Genomic DNA, 19,990 nt, shown 5'->3' on the forward strand with positions numbered 1-19,990 from the left:
TAATTCATCCTTCCTCTGGATACAGATGATCCACAAGTTCCCTATCAGGGTAGGGACCTCTCCCTTTTGATGTTAGAGCAGCAAAGAAAATAACTAAGTCTATAGTTAATGGGTACTCAGAATTCAAATAATCAATTTAAAAAATACAAAAGAAATAGGGAGGTTGGAAAGAACCTCCTATTAACTAAAACAATAGGATGCCCCTGGTAGGGAAACAGAAAATCCGTGCACTAAGATGGTGGTCTGAGCATTTATATCAGAGGAATACAAAAATGTGCAGGAAAGAATTAAATGTCCACACGAGACCCGCTTTGCATCTTTAACTGCTGTTATATACACTGTGGAGTTGCCATTTAAAATGAAAACATCACATTTCTAAACCTCGTGTGGACATTTAATTCTTTCTTGCACATTTTTGTGGTTCGCTGAGCTTATTAGCGTGCAGTAGTGCTCCTGTTTGTTGTTTGGATTATCAGAGGAACATACCATGTACCTTTTCCTATGGGGGAAGTCCTTATAATCACACATTTACTATACTTGAAGATCTGCTCACGTTCAGGCCCCATAATGTAAATTAGTATGCATACTTGCACACCTTGTCCTTTATGTTCAGCTTGGTAGTCACCCTGTACTTGGAAATCTGCTGGAGCTAGTCAAGTCAGAACACTGGATCTGCAAAACTGAGGCCTGCAGGAGGACTAGCTTTGTCATCTTGATGTACTGGTGCATTTTTTTTTTTTATAGAACTGTGATCAATGAACTAAAATAAATAATATTGATAATTCACTGTGAGATGTAAGCTGATTCTGAGGCTTACAGACTTACCAGAAGTTAAATCTTTTGATGCCATGTCACATTCTAGATCATGAACTGCCTCCATTGTATGCAGATCTATCTCATGCACATTCATTGTAGATATACTGAAAACATGACTTGTTTGTGGCTTTTGAGGACCGGAGTTGGCCACCTCTGTTTTAGATCATTAGGTGCTGTCTATTTAGGTTTAAGTAGACCCCATTGCAAAGAGACTTGACCACATAATCTGAACAGAAATATTGAACTTTATTTCCCAGCATACCCTCCGGTGCCTCATGAGTTTTACTGAAACTTTGTTAGCACAATCTTTAAGGGAACATCATACAGTGAACATTATACTCCACAGCACACCCCAGATCCCTTCCTAAGCCTCTTACCCCTACTCCTCTGGTGCCATAATAAAAAATGGTCCTGGCTGACCTGTGATTGGTGCCATTTTGGGCTCAGATGCTGGAGGGTCCTAATAAGGTTTAGAATGGGGTAAGATATTGGTGAGGGTTAAATCTGGAGGAGATATGAGCATACTAGAGGGGCTTTTAAAAAAATATTTTGGCAGTGTGTGCTGGAGTGGGAGACTCAGGATCTCCATTTTCTTTTCATTTTGTTTTTTTTTTCATTTCTTTTACTTTTTCTTTTGTCTTTTTTTGTTTATTTCATTTCAAATATAGCCCAGGCTTAAATCAGGTTCTAGGCAGTAGAAATGTGCCCTTTACTTAATGTTAAACCTTTTGCTACTTAACATTTACCTTTGGTTAATATGATATTGCAATTTCAGAAAGAGATGGTCTGTTTCTTATCTGCCTCTTTAAGAAAACGTGAGATCTCTAGAGGAAGTGTACTTTATTTTTAATATAAACTTATGCCTAGAGGGGATCTAGGGGAGTCTTCTCTGTGATTTTCTGACCTGGGATTCTTGTCGGTGATTGCTGGTGGTTCTACTGTTTACCCAGCCCATGACACCATGGAAGCCATGTAACTGACCACTAGGCTCCTGGGTAATTCCTAATTGCACTTAGGGGAACCTGCAGTCCACAGCATTCTTGTGGGAATTGTAAAAGAATTTACTGAGTGGCACTGCTGAGAATATGTTGAGAAGGACTGTGTGAAGAGACGTGAGTACTGATAATACCTTGCTTGAAGTGTGCCTGAGAATCTGATTAACCTCTTGAAGCTGTAGAAGAAGAGAAAATGTTGAAGTATATTGTTTTTTGTCCTGCTTCTCATATCTGCTGTTGGTTCTTGTGATTCATCCTTTTAGTGATTACTTTTATTTTGCTATTGATTGCCTGTAACCCCAGAAGATTCAAAATTTCTGTTTTTGAAGACACCCTTTGAGTGACACTGTATTACTTAGTTCCAGCGTGTGGATTCAACTTGTGAGTCTGCAAGAGAAAGGAAGAGGAGAGTGAAAGATGGTTATTATAGTGGTACAATCAGATGATTTCTGAGGTGAAAGGAAGGAAATAATACTTTTCTTTGTTCGGCATGAACAAATACAACCCTTTCCTCGAGGCCATGTTCGCTGCACCATCTGCTCAACCATTTTGTAAGTTTTGAACCAGAAAGACTAGTGTCAGGCTTCGAAACTCAGTACTTGAGAGACTATTTTATGTACCCCAGCAAGGGGGGGGGGGGGGTGGGTTACATGAATAAATGAAACAAAGCAAAGCTAAAACGTTTCCATGCACACCCCTACTCATTAATCCTAATGAAGCAATCACCCTAAACCAAGCTAGATGGAGATATGCAAATGTTTGCAGACAGAAGAAAATCAACCGATTGCGTACACACCCTGCACATGCGGCAGAGATGTGAAGACCGGGCAAGTAGCCAGTGCTGCCATTCAGCCCCAAGGACAGGTAATTAGAAGGGGAAAAATGTCTTCATACAGAGAAAAGTACTAGGGCCCTGGAGATGGAGAGACAGGCCAGGCCACCAACCCTGCTGAGAAGGACTTTCCTAAATAAGACGGGGCTACAAGCAAGAAGTGACTGGAGTGGGGTAGGGGAATAGAACAAGCTGCAGAGGAAGAAGACAACCAAGTATAAGGGGGGAAAGTAAACTGGATAGAAGGCCCCAAAGAATGGCACTGAAATGTGATTTATTATTAATCTACTGAGGAGAAGGGGTTGGGGGTGAAGGACAAGCCCAAGGAAGGCAGAGGGCTTTGGAACCGATGAAGGTCTATCTCTATTCCATCGTTTGAGTGTGGGCTGAGCCTAGAGCCTGCATCCACACCTTTATAATTACATTTCATAGTCCTGAATAATCAACACAATTAAATGCTTTGCTATAATTAGTAAAAACAGAGACAGACTTCTCTTCTCCTCTCTCTTTGATATTCATGTTCTAAAGTGCTCAGAACTGTGCAAAGGCCACTTTGCATGCTGAAAGAGCAAATTGTGTGCATTAAATGGAATAGCATGTATTATTTTCCCTTTTAGTATGCAAAATGGCATTTGTTTTCTGTCGACTTGTTATAATGTAACGCCTTTGCCGCGAATGTTCAGTTACTATGGAAACCGATGTGATTTGACACTTTGTTCAAGAATGTCGGTATACAAAAATTCTAAATAAATAAATAAATAAATAAATAAATAAAATGCTATTTGCTTTACAAATAAATATTTTTGTCTAACCGCTGGGCTAATAGCCCAGATAAGGTCCCAGGAACCACACCTCAAACAGAGTCTTAAATGCCCCAGGTTTCCCATGATGTTAATGCTATCTGAGTGTGTCCAAAATTGTAGGGGTGTGCATTTGTTTTGAACGAATGCGCATTCCGCAATGTATAGGTTCCTATTCATTACATTTGTGGGACCACGAAACGCATGGCAAACCACCACGAATGCAATGTATCATTACCGAATTTTTCCCCATCTTAAGGAGCAAATTTAAACAAAACTAACTAAAACCCCCCCCTTCTGACCCCCCCCCCCAAGACTTGCCAAAAGTCCTTGGTGGTCCAGCGGGGGTCCTGGAGTGATCTCCTGCACTCGTGCCGTCGGCTGCCGGTATCAAAATGGCGCTGATAGCCTTTTTCCTTACTATGTCACAGGGACTACCGGTGCCATTGGTCGGCCCTTGTCACATGGTAGGAACACAAGATGGCACTGACCATCCATTGCTCCTACCATGTAACAAGGGATGACCAATGGCACCGGTAGCCCCTTTGACATAGTAAGGGCAAAGGCTATCGGCACCATTTGGAATACCGGCAGCCAACGTCGTGAGTGCAGATCGCTCCAGGACCCCTGCTGGACCACCAGGGAATTTTGGCAAGTCTTGGGGTATCAGGAGGGTGGGGGTGGTCCAGCAGGGGTCCTGAAGTGATCTCCTGAACTCACGTCATTGCTGCCAGTATTCAAAATGGCGCCGATAGCCTTTGCCCTTACTATGTCACAGGGGCTACCAGTGCCATTGGTTAGCCCCTGTCACATGGTAGGGGCACAAGATGGTGCCAGCCATCCATTACTCCTACCATGTGACACGGGCTGACTAATGGCATTGGTAGCCCCTGTGACATAGTAAGGGCAAAGGCTATCGGCGCCATTTTGAATACTGGCAGCCGACAGTGCAAATGCAGATCACTCCAGGACCCCCGCTGGACCACCAGGGACTTTTGGCAAGTCTTGGGGTGTCAGGAGGGTGGGGGGGGGGGGTTGTAGTTAATTAAATTTAAAGGGTTGAGGTGGGTTTTTTTTTTTGTTTTTACAACTTTATTTATCAGTGTTTTAAACAATACAGACAGCAATATCCGCTTGTCATAGATAAAGGTGCAAGAAATTACAAAGAGAAATATTTTAACATTAATATAATTTCCATAATATTCTTTTATAAGATATTCTAGTTAACCATATTGCTCTATAGAAAAAAGAAAAAGAAATTAACCCTGTTATAATGCAAAAAGAGCCAAGATGGCTACAAATTTGAGCAAAAACAGGCAATTTTTTACAAGAAAAACACTGTGGTACATTGTCTTATATACCTAGACTAGGATTCAGTGACAGGTAATCTAGCATCAAGAAAACTACGTAACTCAATTGGTTCAAGAAACACATACCTTTCTTGCTGAAATTTAACCACACATTTACACGGATAATATATTGTGCACTGAGCCCCTAGGGACTTCACTTCCTGAATCATTTGCAAAAAATTCTTTCTATGAATTTGACTTACCCTAGTTATATCAAGAAAGGTCCAGATCATTTGACCTAAGTATAATTTTTCCTTATTCTTTAAAGACAGTTTAAGTATCTTGCCTCTATCCGCACTGTTCAGGAATTTAAAACATAATGTGCCCCTATATTCAACTTGTTCAGACATTGACTGTTCCAGAAAGGCAGTTAAATTACTTCCTTCATACTGTTGAGTATTCTGTTGACTGTTCTCATTCTTCTTTTTTCCCAATGACACAAAAAAGATTTTTTCAATAGCTGGTAACTCTCCCATAGTTAACATTAGATTCTCCATTAAATACTTCTTAAATTGCTCATAGGTGGATATTAATTTCACATTTGGGAAATTAAGAATTCTTAAGTTGTTATATCTCATTTGATTCTCAATAATTTCAATTTTCCTAGTATTCAACATACCTCCCTGAATCAGACCAGTCTGGACTTTTTCAATCTCAATAAACCTATTTCCAAAACTAGCTATTTTCTCTTCATGCTGTGTTACCAATGGTTCAACTTTTAATACCTGATTTTGTGTCACCACAACTGTTGCATTTAAAGTTAGGATAATTGACTTTAAGTCCGTTAGAGTGGCCCAGATAGTCTCCAGCGTAATCGGTTGTGTCTGTGATACAATAGAGTTATCCAACAAACTCACTGATCCTCGAGGAAAAAGTTCATTCTTCCTACCAAGAACCTCTGTCCCCCCTTCCTGCCCCCAAGGGTGTTGAAGTTATAGGGAATCCGTCTCTTCCCTCAGTGTTCCCTATAATTATAGGCCTAAAAACATCTCTCTCCATATTTCCTCCGATAGGGGTGGCTTCCATTAACCTATTAGGTTGGTTGCAAAAACCCAAAACTGGAGATTGTGGTAGGCATGGCGGTATGGGAGTCTTAGGTTCTCCGGGACTCAGCGAGGTGTTTAAATCCAGCAGCGTCTGTGTTTGCTCTACACCTACGCCATCGCCTGGCATCTCTCCCAGAGTTACTGCACCACTCCGCGTGAAAAACTTCCCATTTGAAAGCTGGGTAGGAGCATTGGTTATTGGAGTCGGGGGTTCTCCTCTAACTCTTCCTTTCCTCTTCGTATGAGGCATCATGTCTAGGAAACCAAGTTTAATGAGATATTCTCCGCGGTATTATTATTCACTCACCATCTTAGGCTCTGTGGTAGCCGCAATGGTCTTGAGATTTCTCCTCTGCAACTCTGGACAAAGCCACACGCACTTTGGTGGCATGCCGGCGGCTGCAGTGCGCCGCAGCAACACCAATTTTATGGGCGTGGGTTCCTCCCCTCAATATCGCAGGAACCAAGGACCAGAGTGGATTAGATGGAATCTCTGGAGCCCAGGTAAATCTCTAACCCAAAGCAACTGCAGTTGAAACGCCGCAGCAATGCCGATTTTATGGGCATGGGTTCCTCCCCTCAACATCGCAGGAACCAAGGACCGGAGTAGATTAGATGGAATCTCTGGAGCCCAGGTAAATCTCTAGTCCAAAGCAACTGCGGTTGAAACGCCGCAGCAACGCCAATTTTATGGGCATGGGTTCCTCCCCTCAACGTCGCAGGAACCAAGGACCGGAGTGGATTAGATGGAATCTCTGGAGCCCAGGTAAATCTCTAGTCCAAAGCAACTGCGGTTGAAATGCCGCAGCAACGCCAATTTTATGGGCGTGGGTTCCTCCCCTCAACGTCGCAGGAACCAAGGACCGGAGTGGATTAGATGGAATCTCTGCAGCCCAGGTAGATCTGTAGTCCAAAGTAATTGAGGTTGAAATGCCGCAGCAATGCTGATTTTATGGGCGTGGGTTCCTCCCCTCAACGTCGCAGGAACCAAGGACCGGAGTGGATTAGATGGAATCTCTGCAGCCCAGGTAGATCTCTAGTCGAAAGCAACTGCCGTTTTTACAACTTTAATGGGAAACGAATACCGAATTCAACTAATGGACAGCTCGGGTTTCCCCCCCATTGACCGAATGTAATGTATTTGGGTCCCGAAGAATACGAATACCGAATCCAACAAATACTTTCCATCTGCACATCCCTACAAGATTGCCTGGCTGGTGGGTAGATTATTCTTCTAGGCTCTGTGCATTGCTTTAAGTGAAACCCTCACTTTACTGATGATCTCTTAGTTGTAAACAGCAGTAATAATTATGCTGGAGACTGTTATAGTTTCCAACATAGCTTTTACTGTTGAATTATGCAGTTGATGGAAAAGTTCTTTACAGATTTGGTTATTCCCAGAACATAATATACAAGTTCCAAGGTTTTCTTTTGATAAAATTGTGACCCTCATTTCTATTTCAAGGGCTTCTGATGCTTACTGAATGGAAGTTATCCAATTTAGTTATTCCCCTGTCCAATTATGTGGTAGGGTCAATTCCCTCCCAATTGATGGGAATATCTTTTTAGTCCATTTGTGTATTCCATAAAACTAATGCAATTCACTTACTTCTCCTTTAGTTCTTCTCTCCTCTCATCCATCCTGTTGGTGGCACCTGAGGGATACTGGTCTTACTCCTCTTCTCCCATTATCTCTTTGAGAGGGTAGTCACCTCAGAGTGGGTCCACAAAGTCTCCTTCTCTCCCATTTCACTCTGTCTACCCATGGATGACCCTTATGTCATTGATCTTGGAGGATGCCAGTAATCACCAATGGTCCTCTCTCAGTGATGTAGAACAAAAAGGGAATGTATATGAGTCCTGGGACTTGGGGCACTCAGCAAAAAGCAAAAGGGACATGCCATATTCAATTAAGGAAACTAAGGAACGCAGGTGGGAAGAGTGGAAAACCTCCCCTTTAAGCAAAGAAAAGGTCTCAAAAAACATGGTACTCAAATGAATGAAGGTCTCCATGCTTTGCCACGGTCTCAACCATAGAGACCTCAGAGTCCTTTTTCATCAAAAGTAAAAGAAAAATAGGAAACAGCAATGAACATGCTGCCCCAGAAAGGTCAACTCAGGCTTAAAATGATGGCAGGCATTTTTAATTGCTAGGAACCCACCATATTAGGCTCCTACATGGGGGGAACTGTTCCTTTCATCGTTACTAATTCTATTTCCCCCTGTCATAGATACAACCACATACTCCTGGTCAAGAACCTTTAGGCTCTATACACTTGCACAATTTTATTTAAATTACCGTAATCAATGAATGACTGTGATGAAAAGTTATGCAAAGTGACTTATTAGCTTTGAATGCATAGCTAAACTGTGTGAAAAATCTTTTGCATATACAATTTCACAAAAAAATTAACCTCACTACGCCTGCTGTGTTAATTGGTTCTCCCCTAGTTCATTGTAAACCGGTACGATAAGACCTGTTGAGCATCGGTATATTAAAAGAAATTAAATAAATAAATAAATAAATAAATAAATAAATACAATGAAGTGTAATTAAAATTTTTACAACAATTTTCGTAGAAAAACTACATGCACTATTTTGCTACAGGGCTTATGCGCTTATAACTCCTGGTAGCAAAAGAGTACACGCTAAAATAAAAACAGTGTAGACAATGCTGCACACTATAGTATATCAACCTCTTTGCTATCTGATCTTTAAGTTTATCTTACAGTGCTCATTTTCTTTGTACTATCTTATACAATCCTTTGCTGGCTAGCATTCCCTTCCTTTGGTAATGGAATACACACTGTTTTTGAGCAAAAACCTTTAGAAATTTCCCTTAGAGAAACAGTTCAAATGGCAAAGTTTTTACCAGGTACTAACCGCAGAACAGATCGTGAAAGTCTGATGTAAAAAATTTGGATCAACCTAAAAAAAGGCGAGAACAGCTACAAGATCAACAAGATACAATTTAGAGGCTTATCTATTTGAAGGCTTTAATAAAAATGAAAACAGATTAGCTAAGCTTGATACAGACAACACTATCTGAAATTTATCTCGTGTACATGTGTAATGTGTGTCTCTGTGTATATCTATGCATGTAACCCATTCTTCCTTGCTTTCTTTTTTCAGTTAAAATTTCTTTATTAATTTTAAAAGATACAATACAGAAGTAAACAAAGAGCAGACAAGAACAAAAGCAATGAGTCTCTAATATATGACCAGGTCGGGTACATTAACAGTATGGAAATAGGACCTGGTGAAGCATGGTAAAAACAAAGATTACAGATTAATGAATTGGTCCAAAGGTCTCCACATTTCTACACACAGCCACTCTATTGGATTTAGCAGCTATAACTGATTCCTATTCATATATCATACAAACCAAATTCCATCATCAATTTACATTTGTTAATGCAGAATTTTTCCAATTAGTTAAAAGCAATTACAAAGCTCCACAAAGGAGGAAAATGACCAATTTCTGTTGAGATGACAGAGAGAGATGAAAAGCTTGTGATTTCAAAATAATAATTCTATAGGGAGACTAATTAGGCCTATGGTCTTTTTCTGCCGTTATGTTCCTATGGCAGTTAATATTCACAACCTTTTTGATTCTTTCCTAAATCTCTTCTCCAAATAATTTTACTGTTAGACAATGAAAAAGCATACGTGAAAGGGGTGCTTTATTTCCATTACAGGACCAACAGAAATGTGACCTTGTGATGCCCTCTTTATATAGATTCCATAGAGTCCACAATGACCGGTGAGCAAAAATGCATAGATTGGGTGATACAAGAAGATATGGATATCCACGTGGTTGACTTCCAAAAGTGTTCCTACGAAACTGTATCTTCATCAGATTCCCAGCCTTGTTTATTTTCTAAACTTTTAATTTATACTAGAATGTTTTGAGGTATCAGTGTTAATTGAAATACTGCTTCAGTTTTGCTATGAGCCAAGCTGCTAGAAGGGGAAGCCGGTATTTAGAATGGAACATTTATGAGAATTCAGAAAGAGCCATAGATCACTCAAGACCGATGTCCCCCCTGGGGTTTCCTGCGCGATGGGAGGGGGCGGGGAGAAGATGTACTTTTCAAGACCCTTAAGGTTTTCTTTCTCGCACAGGGGCTTTTCCTGCTCACCAGTACAACCAGGCGAATAAAAGAAAAAATATCAGCAACCAACTCATGAATTGTAGTTCAAAAATAAATTTCTTTACTGTGACTGATAGCAGGGTGCGAATCCAGGGTGATCATGACTGCCCCTCTTATGGATCTTCAGATACACTGAATACTGACCTCTGAGGTAAATGGAGGCACAAACAGGTACACTGTTTCTAGCTAGAATTTACTGGACTGCAATCTAGTGCCCGGAGTTAACACTTTATATACTAGGCTGAATATTTCACAATACATTCAGAAATCGTATTAAATCCTTGTAGATGGTTACCACAGTTGTATGATTCAGAAAGCTGATTTTGAAACCTTTGAAAGAAAAACTCTGACTGCTTTGTTTTCTTTAATGCAGTTGTCCAGTGACATAAGGCCCTGCTAAGAAAGAACATAGTAAAAGTTCCCAGATCCCAAGAATAACACTGCCACTTTGGTGAGACATCGTGGAACGCTTCATTTCTTGTACCTGATGCACACCAGTGTTTTGTGTAGCATATATTGTTTACTGCTCTCTAATAAAATACATTTTGATGGAAAAAATAGAGACTTGTGGACTACCAATTAAAATGTGTTCTTTAATTTTTGGTCCATAGTTGATATATGGCAAAAATGGAATGGAATGTTCAGGATGCATTGGATTTTGGGTTTTACAAATAATTGCCCTCTTGTTGCCTGATGTTGCCATCTAATTAATTTATCACCCAGAAAGAACACATCTCACATACTGAGTATATTTATTCTCGCTCTGCTGAATCATAGGCAGTCCTGGTAGCACTGCCTATAATATATTTGCAGTAGAGGGGTTTGGGTTAAACAGTATCCTCCCCAACAGCAATAACCAAGCAACATAGAAAAATGTTTACAATTTAGGGAATTTTTAATGATTCTACAAGTCATATTTCTCTATATATTTCATGTTTGAATAATTATTCGTTGAGACAGTTGTCATGAAACCTGTCAACAAGGATTGGTGCATTAGGAATACACACAGAATAATAACACTTTTGTGAATATTAGATGGGATAAATCTCTAGAGGGCTCTTTTTTTTCCATTTTTTGATATTTTCTGTTTGATGGGTTTTATGAGGTATTTTTCATTTTGTGTCTTAAGAACATAAGAATAAAAGAAGTTGCCATACTGGCTCAGACCCAGCATCCTGTTTCCAACAGTGGCCAATCCAGGTTACAAGTACCTGGCAAGTACCCAAACCTTAAATAGATCCCATGCTACTAATGCCAGTGATAGCAGTGGCTATTCCCTAATTCAACTTGATTAAAAGCAGCTTATGGATGTATCCAAACCTTTTTCAAAAACCACCTACACTAACTGCCCTAACTATATCCTCTGGCAATGAATTCCAGAACTTAAGGGGTACATTTTAAAAAACAGCGCACGCTCGTACTTTTGTTTGCGCCCCAGGCGTAAACAAAAGTATGCTGGATTTTATAAGACATGCACATAGCCACGCGTATCTTATAAAATCCGGGGTCGGCGCACGCAAGGGGGTGCACATTTGTGCAACTTGCGCGCGCAGAGCCCTGCGCATGCTGCCCGTTCCCTCCACCCCTGCACCTTCCCCTCCCTTCCCCTACCTAACCCACCCCCACGGCCCTATCTAGACACCCCCTCCCCTTCCTTTATTTGAAAAGTTACTACTGCCTCCGGGCGCGTCGGCTGTCTGCTGGCGCGGCAGGCCCTGACACAGGCCGCTGTGTTGGGGCACTCGGCCACGCCCCTGGACCGCCCACATGCCCCCGAGCCGACACCGCGCCCCCTGGCCACGCCCCCGACCGCCCCTTTTTGCAAGCCCCAGGACTTACACGCGTCCCGGGGCTTGCGCGCGCCACCGAGCCTATGCAAAATAGGCTCGGTGCATACAGGGGGACTTTTAAGGATAACGTACATAACTTATGTGCGTAACCCTTTTAAAATCCAGCCCTAACTGTACATTGAGTGAAAAAGAATTTTCTCCAATTTGGTTTAAATGTGCTACTTGCCAACCTCATGGAGTGCCCCTTAGTCTTTCTATTATCTGAAAGAGTATATAACCAATTCACATTTACCCATTCCAGTCTTCTCATGATTTTATAGACCTCTATCATATCTCCCTCAGCCATCTCTTCTCCAAGCTGAACAGCCCTAGCCTTTCATCATAAAAGAGTCATTCCATCCCTTTTATAATTTTAGTCGCTCTTTTCTGTTTCTTCTCCAGTGCAACCATATCTTTTCTTAGATGCGGTGACCAGAACTTCACCCAGTATTTAAGGTGTAGTCTCACCATGGAGTGATACAGAGGTATTATGACATTCTCTGTTGAATTCACCATTCTCTTCCTAATAATTCATAACATTCTCTTTGCTTTTTGATCAAGGCAGCACACTGAGCTGACAATTTCAATGTATTATCCACTGACCCCTAAATTGTTTTCCACTGTTTTCCTGGCACTGATGTCAGGTTCACTGGTCTATAGTTTCCCTGATCTGCCCTGGAGCCCTTTCTAAATATCAGGATTATATTGGCCACCCTCCAGTCTTCAGGTACAATGGAGAATTTTAATGATAGATTTCAAATTGTAACTAATTTTATTTTTAAGTTCTTTCAGAACCCTGGGGTATATACCATCTGGTCCAGGTGATTTGCTATTCTGCAGTGTTTTAATCTTGCCTTCTGCATCTTCCAGGTTCACGCTGATTAGGTTCAGTTCATCTGAATCATCATCCTTGAAAATTGTCTCTGGAACTGTATCTTCCCAACATCCTCATTAGTAAATACAGAAGAAAATAATTAATTGTTAGGGAGGTAGCCATCCAGCCACTCTGTGAGCCCTTTTAGACTGACAGGTAGTGATGAGGATCCCTGTGTGGCAAGGTACTGGAATGTGCCACTCAGGTGAAGCCTTGTGGCTCTTCTCTCCATAGGCAGAAATGCCATCCAGGTAGACCATGACATGAGACTGGAGGAGGTCTCGGAAAATATGATTGACCATAACTTGGAAGACCGCAGGGGAGTTGCACAATCTGAAAGGCATCCCTAAATATTCATAATGGTCATCCCTGGTGTTAAACGCAGTCTTCCACTCATCTCCCTCCCAGATCCGTATCAAATTATATGCCCCCCCCAGGTCTATTTTCATGAAAATATGAGCCCCCATCAAACGATTGACTCATTCCATAATGAGAGGTAATGGGTAGTGATTCTTCCTGGTGATCACATTCAGACCCTGATAATCAATTCAAGGCTGAAGAGAGCCATCTTTCTTTCCCACAAAGAAGAATACAGCTTCTGCCAGGGAGGAGGAAGGGTGGATAAAGCCCCTTTCCAAGTTGTCTTGAATATATTGTGTCATTACTGAAGTTTCTGGAAAGGCTAGGGGGTAAACCATACCCCAGGGGGCATCTTCTAGGGTATCAGGTCACTAGGACAGTCATAGACCTAGTGTGAAGGTAAGACCATTTTTTCTTTTTTAACAAAAGACATCAGTAGGAGGAGCATCAGGAGCATGCAATCCAGGCAAGGTAGGGCTGACCTGGTGTTGTTCAAGGGAAGAGATCGGTGTTTTGGATATGCATTACTTGCTTCAGGCGGGACTCCACTTGGAGATTTGTAAGGCCCCCCAATCAATTAGGGGTTGATGTTGGGACAGGCAGAGCAGGCCGAGGATTACCGCATTCACTGCCTTCGGTAAGAAATACAGGTGAATGTTTTCCTGTTGAAGAATGCTTGTGCACAGTCATGGTCTTGGTAATGTGCCCTGGCAAAGGTGTTATGCTCAGGCTTGTGAACCCTTGGGCCGACGGGAGGATGGAATACCTTAGGAGGAAGATCCGAAGGTTCTCCCATCGGGTGGCGAGGCAGGAGCAGAAGATGTGACCAGCTGACCTTCGGCACTGAAGGCAGAGACGCCTGTGGAGGCAGATGAGGAGTCAAGATGTTTGAGGAGAAGAAGTGTGTCTTCGCCACTGGAAGCCTGCGGTCCCCCCAGGAGGAGCCTGTAGGGACCCGGACCGCTGGGACTTAGGTGGACCCTTGAGAGGTCGAGAGTTCGGTGCAAGGGCTGACTGGAGCTTCACCCCTGGAGGCCCGCGGTCCCCCTGGGAGGAGCTCGTAGGGACCCGGGCCGCTGGGACTTAGGCAGGCCCTTGGAGACAACGGTCAAGAAGAGTCTGAGGTCAAGTGCCAGAGGGTCGTCGCTCACCAGTCCGAGGTTACACACCAAGGGATCACCACTTGCCAGTCCGAAGTCACACACCAGAGAATCACCGCTTGCCAATCCAAAGTCAATACCAGGAATCACTGCTAGCCAATCCGAAGTCAAAACCAGGAATCACCGCTAGCCGATCCGAAGTCAGGAACCAGGAAACCAGACGAAACAGGAACAAGGATCCAAAGCACAAGAACTCACCGAAGCAAGCAGACCTGACTAACCAAGGAAGTTGCCAAGTCAAGGAATAAGCAGAGGAAGCCGCCCTTTATACTTCCCATGCTCTGGCTGATAGAGAACAGCTGAAGCGAGTTAAAGGGATCAGGTCCCTTTAAATCTGTCAAGGAGGCGCGGCCTCATGCCTAAAGATGGCAGTGGCCATCTTGGATTTCCTCCGCGGAGGAAATCACTGCTGGACGCCGCAAGGGGGGAGCAGGGACGGCTTCCCCTGCGGCGAGCAGCACAAGGACTCGTGCTGGAGTGATGGGCCTCAAGTCAGGGCCTTCCCCCGGGACTCCCGCGGCGGTTTGCCGTCGCGGGCAAGGTAGGGGACCGCGGTCGTGGCCTACCACAGCCGCAGAACACAACACAGAGGTTCACTGGAGATGGAGGACATCACAAGTGGTGTCTCCAGTGGTTCCGTGGGGAGGCCTTACTGGTGAACTCCTGATTTGTCTATGAAGCTTCCTGCCACACCTGAGTCCAGGAGGGCCTGGAAGTGTATCATGGTGCTGTTCACAGTCAGACTTACTGGCAACAGGACTTGTGGAGAGGTGCCTTGTCGACCTAGGGTGGCCTCGCCTACCATCTCTAGGGCATTGGGCTGAGTAGTCACTGGCACTGGTGCAATAGAGGCAGAGGTTCAGACTTCGCCATCACTTGCATTCCTCTGGGGTTAGCATAAGATGGTTCACCTGCATCAGTTTCTCAGTGGAGTAAGGCTGAGTCTGTCTTCTGCGAGGAGCCACAGGTCGTTGAAAGTGGGATGTGAGATAAATTGGGTAACGGGCTTGCCCTCGTTCCTGGGCACACTCGTGGAAGTGGAGGTCCAGCCAAATGGCTAAGCTAATGAGCTTCTCCAGTAACTCATCTATTTCTCACCCTCTGAGCTCATCCTTGATGGTCTCTGAGAGAGTCTGTCAAAAAATAGCTACCAGACTATCATCCACCACTGCAGCTCCAAGGCCACTGTCCAAACCTGGACTGCATATTCCCCCATGGTTCTGGGGCCCTGGTAAATCTGTAAGAGGTCGGATGCAGCAGAAGATGCTTGACCTGGGTTGTTGAAGACGAGGCAGAAGTCTCGAAGAAATCACTCTAGGTTTTCCAGAATAGGGTCTTCCTGCTCCTACAGCGGGGATGCCCAGGCTAGGGCGGATCATCCCAGCAGGGATAGCATGAAGATTACCTTGGTTTTGTTAGTAAGGTAGAGGGTCACATGCAGGGTGAAATTCATCCGGCACTGATTGATGAATCTCCGACATTCCTGATGATCGCTGTGGTACCTTGATGGAGGAGGTAGTTGGGGAAGCATCAGCGTAGAGGGTGCAGGAGCCAGTGGTGGAGGCACTATGGGTTGTGCCAGCTGGGGGGAGAGTGCATCCATCCCGACTGTCAGTCTTTCCAAAACCTCCGTGATCTGATCCAGTACATTTTGCTGCTGCTAAATTCGTTGTGCCATTCCAGGAATGGCATGGAGCATGGCCAGCTCCACCAGGTCCATGGCCTCAGCAAACCGTTAGGGAATTAGCCCTCTGACCACTCCATGAGCCCTTTTTTGATTGACTGGTAGCAATGTGGATCCTTGCATAATGAGGTTCTGGAATGTGCTGCATGGGTGAACCCGTGTGGCTCCTCTCGCCACAGGTGGAAGTGCTAAAAAGGGACCAACAGGAGATTCACCTATAGCAACCATTGTTCAGTAGGTTGAGCCCTTGGTGTGGATGGCCAGCAGGACTTAGGCGGGTCCCGGGGCAAGGCAAGGGAGAATGTCCAGGTCCAAGCAGAGGTCACGGCAGGTGGCAAACAAGGGAATCCCGAGAACTAAGCAAGGTCAGGGCTGCAACAGAAGGCAGAATCCATGAGATGAACCAGGTTCAGGGCAAGCAGAAGGTAAACAGTATTCAGGTTCAAAGCTGAGGTCAGGTCCAAGCAGTAAATCCAAAAGAAGCAGGGAGACAGGAGAAGAAACAGAAGCAAGACACATAAGAAGAAAAGAGTCAGGAGAAGGCGCAGACACCAGACAAGCCAGGAACAAGAGCAGGAACAGGAGCACAAAGCAGGGACATGAACTAGCAACACTCACTGAGAGGCAGACTACTCAGGATACCTGTTGCGGAGGCACTGACTGGTTGCAAGAGACTTCCTTGTATACTGTGGAAGGATGTGATAACATCAGCCAGTGCCAAAGGAAGACCTGGCTAGAGGACCTAAAAAGGCAGTCCAGAGTTAGAGGAAGTTATATCTCGAGTCCTAGGAACAGCATGCGCCGGAGTCGCTTTGGATCAGAGATGAGGGGCTTAACATTAATTTAGACTTCCCTTGATGGCCTTATCTTCCTTAAGTGCCCCTTTAACCTCTCGTTCACTTAATGGTCCAGCTGACTCCCTCGCACGTTTCCTACTTTGGATATATTTTGAAAAGTTTTTGTTATGAGTTTTTGCCTCTATGGCCAACTTAATTTCAAATTATCTCTTAGTCTGTATTATTAATGTTTACATTAAACTTGACAATGCTCATGCTTTTTCCTATTTTCTTCAGATAGATCCTTCTTCCAATTTTTGAAGGAAGTTTATTTGGCTAAAGTAGCCTCTTTCACCTCACCTTTTAACCATGCCAGTTCCTTCCACCATTCTTAATGCATGAAATACATCTGGACTGTGCTTCTAAAATTGTATTTTTAAACAATGTCCATGCCTATTTACATAGAAACATAGAAACATAGAAATGACGGCAGAAGAAGACAAGTCTGCCCATCAAGCCTCACACTTCTTTTTTTCTCATACTTATCTGTTTCTCTTGGCTCCTAGTAACCTTTGGTTCTATTTCCCCTTCACACCCACCATTAATGCAGAGAGCATTGATGGAGCTGCATCCAAGTGAAATATCAAGCTTGATTAGTTAGGGGTAGTAACCGCCGCAATAAGCAAGCTACACCCATGCTTATTTGTTTTATCCAGACTATGTTATTCAGCCCTTATTGGTTGTTTTTCTTCTCCCCTGCCATTGTAGCAGAGAGCTATGCTAGATATGCATGTACTATTAGTTTTACTTTTCCCCTGCCGTTGAAGCAGAGAGCAATGCTGGATATGTGTGAAGTATTAGTTTTTCTTCTCCCCTGCTGTTGAAGCAGAGAGCTATGTTGGATATGTATTGAAAGTGAAGTATGCATTGAAAGCCACATTATCTATCAACAAATATTGAATAAGCCTAATAATTGGTAGTACCTATAGCTTATGAACTCTTCGTTAATTATACATACTCTTGCCCACCCCTGTTTTTTGTTTTGTTTTTTTTTAAATATGGAGATGGCAGGCCTCCATCCTTCTGCTCCGTGAAGGTGGAACACCAACCACTGGCCACTGGCATCCCGCTCCGTGAATGCCTCTGTGGCTACTGCCACTCCATGCAGTGTTTTGCTGCCTCCTCTTTATAAACTTCCTCTAGACCTTTGCAGCTGTTCCTTTCAGTTTTTTCTATTTTTCTCATTTTATCAAAGCTTCCCTTTTGAAAGTTTAGTGTTAGAGCTGTGGATTTACATATTGTTCCCCTTCTAGTCATTAGTTCAAATGTAATCATGTTATGATCATTATTGCCAAGTGGCTCCACCACCGTTATCTCTCCCACCAAATCCTGCATTCCACTAAGAATTAGATTTAAAATAGCTTCCTCTCTCGTTGGTTCCTGAACTAATTGCTCCATGAAGCAGTCATTTATTCCATCCAGGAACTTTACCTCTCTAACATGTCCTGATGTTACATTTACCCAGTAAATATTGGGGTAATTGCAATTTCCCATTATTACTACATTGCAGGTTAGCTTCCCTGATGTCTCTTAGCATCTCATCATTTTGGCCAGGTGGATGGTATTTATTTATTTATTTATTTATTTATTTATTTATTTATTAGCTTTTATAAACCGACATTCAACACATGTTATCACATCGGTTTACATAGAACAAATTTAAAAAAGGTTACAGTGCAACAGAGTATAACACATGGGAGAACAAAACAGGGGGATTTAGATTAACTGATATATAAGGCAAATAAAGAAAAATTTGAGAGGTAAATAAATTAGGTAAAGAAAAATTCAAGTGGGTGATATATATATATATATATATATATATATATATGGATGGTAGTATACTCCTATTGCTATACTCTTACCCAACACACATGGGATTTCTATCCACAAAATTTCTACTGTGCATGTTCTTTATCCTGTTTGTCTCCATGCCATCCAGGCCATAAGGTGCCACCTCCCACCCTCACCCCCACCAAGTTGATCCTCCCTATCAGGCAGACACTATAATTAACTCCCTTTGTCTTGGTTAACGCAGATATACACAAACTGTAACTATTTATTTCCTCTGGCTTGCTTTCTATCTCAGACACACACATACACACTCTAAAGGATATACTCCAGTATTTCATTTCTCCCCAAACCTTTTTAAGTCCTATGATTTCCCAAAGCAATACTGTCAACGTTTTTATACTTAGGTATACACAAACTCTAAACTATTACCTCCCAATGGCTTGCTTTTTATATCAGCTACACACAAACTCTTATTGCCTCTCTCTGGCTTGCTTTTTATCTCAGACACACAAACACACTAAAGAATATATGCATTATTTCTCATCTCCCCAAACTTTTTTAAGTCCTAAGATTTTCCAAAGCAATACTTACTGATCCTCTTCAGCCACCAGCAAGATGATCTCCTCTCAATGCTCCCACTGCATTAAAAATAATTAAACAAATAAATAGGTCAGGCCTCCAATTGCCTGCCAAAAAAGAGGCAGTAGGGGATCAAACCTGCAGCCCCAGGTGGTTAAGAACAGAGCCACAGGGACTCTGAATTATTAAGACCCTGCAGAAAATACTAAGTGAAGTAAAGTCAGGGAAACCTGCCTCTGGAGGATCCAGCCTTGGGTGTGTCCCAAATAGAGAGCTATATTTAAGGAACTATAGAGTTACATACATTTGATGATCTAACATTATGTTAAATCATATTTGGTGATTAACTGACATGAAATCTAAAGTTTCTGCAATGCAGATGAGGAAAAGGCAGCCAGGCAGACACAACATAGTGAACTAAAGAGGGAGTCATGAAAAAGATAACATATAAAAGGTGGTAGAGAATCAAAAGTTATACCTTTTAGAGATATTTTATGAGATTATTATATTAATTAATACTTTATAATAACTTGATTATAACATACAGTCAACATTACAATTCATTGCACATGTTCCTTACACTTGCAAGCTAGCATAAAAAAGAGTTGACAAGCAATCCAATCAAACTTCATGGAAGCATACTAGTCATTTCCAGATAAAAAGATTTATCCAGAAACAAGGCAGTAATGACCAGAAAAAGCATGTTCATTAGCTAGGACCTGTGAAAACTGTACGTTATCTAAATCATGATCACAATGACACAATTCTATTTCATATGGGTTGCAACTTGCAAAACCTTGACCTCTCTGAAGTTATCTAGAAGTCATGCCCTCTTGGCATCAGGTGGGGAGATATGACATTCATTTAATGCAGACCTCATGGTA

General features: G+C 42.6%; 1 long non-coding RNA gene across 1 annotated transcript in view; it reads right to left on the reverse strand.

Moving 5' to 3' along the window:
- Positions 1-1,359: 1,359 nt before the first annotated feature.
- LOC115086218 overlaps positions 1,360-19,990 on the reverse strand; it is a 33,815-nt gene continuing 15,184 nt past the window's right edge. The window contains exons 2-3 of the long non-coding RNA XR_003855165.1: positions 19,119-19,165; positions 1,360-2,198 (exon numbers count right to left, since the gene is read on the reverse strand). This is a non-coding gene — a long non-coding RNA (uncharacterized LOC115086218). The remainder of the gene's footprint in view (positions 2,199-19,118; positions 19,166-19,990) is intronic.

The sequence above is a fragment of the Rhinatrema bivittatum genome, chromosome 2 (assembly GCF_901001135.1).
Source record: "Rhinatrema bivittatum chromosome 2, aRhiBiv1.1, whole genome shotgun sequence".
In the NCBI taxonomy this organism is placed as follows: domain Eukaryota; kingdom Metazoa; phylum Chordata; class Amphibia; order Gymnophiona; family Rhinatrematidae; genus Rhinatrema; species Rhinatrema bivittatum.